General features: G+C 43.4%; 1 non-coding gene across 1 annotated transcript; it reads left to right on the forward strand.

Moving 5' to 3' along the window:
* Nucleotides 1-679: 679 nt before the first annotated feature.
* Nucleotides 680-751, forward strand: TRNAC-ACA (transfer RNA cysteine (anticodon ACA)). The gene has a single exon. It is a non-coding gene; the product is annotated as a tRNA-Cys (tRNA).
* The last annotated feature ends 538 nt before the right edge of the window (nt 752-1,289 follow it).

Raw genomic sequence — 1,289 nt, forward strand, 5'->3', positions numbered from 1 at the left:
CTCTCTCCCAAACTGGGAGATGGGCCCAAAGTGGATGTTCCTTCTGGAATAGTGTCTGCAGATGGTCATGACCATATATTTATGAGAGTTATTATCTTACTAATTGAAGTGATACGTCCTGATTTTTCATCCTAATCCCAGGTTTTACACATACACACACACACACACACACACTTCTGCAAATGTATAAGTGTCATAATCATAGCTCCATAACTTTCATGATCAGTACAGTTTTGGCCTCTTCTTTCTTTCCTGCCTGATTGTAGAAGTGATAGAGTTACCATTATGACATGTATGCAGGAGTTTCCTGGCAACCAAGCAGCAAGGAAAAATCTGATAAACTTCCTCAACAGAGTAGAGGAAATGCACCCATTCCTCAAGAGTTTTCTAGCCTTTACTCACAAAAATAACTTGCAGTCAGATATAGTTATGTTCTTGACAATAGTTTTACAAGAAATTTAGTGTGGTTTTCACATAGCAGATGCTTTACTGAAACCCTCATGAAAACCAATGGCATGGTATCATAGTGCATGTTGGTGAGACGCATTCTGCTGTGTCTCAGGGAATTGGTTCAAACAGCCCTCTAGTTATACCAACTATATTCAGATTCAGTGCCACTGAGGCATTACTCTCTCATAGAAGTTATTGGGTTCTGCAGCCTCCTTCTATTCACTGGGCTTCCCTGGTAGCTCAGACGGTAAAGCGTCTGCCTACAATGCGGGAGACCCAGGTTCGATCCCTGGGTTGGGAAGATCCCCTGGAGAAGGGAATGGCAACCCACTCCAGTACTCTTGCCTGGAAAATCCCATGGACTGAGGAGCCTGGTAGGCTACAGTCCATGGGGTCACAAAGAGTCGGACACGACTGAGCGACTTCACTTCTTCTATTCATTAGAACACACACTTGACCTTGACGTATATCCAACTCATGTCTATTTTACAGAGTTGACATCTTTAGGCAGTGAGATGATCCAGCCCAACAAATTCAATGCTAGAATTCCAGGATTCTGGGGACAGTGTCATACTGATGTGCAGGTACTTGGTTAGAAGTTCTGATAGCCAAACTTGTAAAATCCAACATGCATATTTCCCTAGCATCATTTTATAAACTTAGATGTTCTTTAGGGTTCCTGAACAAACTAAGGCCTCAGTCAGTTCACTTCAGTCACTGAGTCATGTCCTACTTTTTCTGACGCCATGGTCTGCAGCACACCAGGCTTCCCTGTCCGTCACCAACACCTGGAGTTTACACAAACTCATGTCCATTGAGTTGGTGATGCCATCCAACCA

This window comes from Budorcas taxicolor, chromosome 11 (genome assembly GCF_023091745.1).
Source record: "Budorcas taxicolor isolate Tak-1 chromosome 11, Takin1.1, whole genome shotgun sequence".
Taxonomy (NCBI): Eukaryota; Metazoa; Chordata; class Mammalia; order Artiodactyla; family Bovidae; genus Budorcas; species Budorcas taxicolor.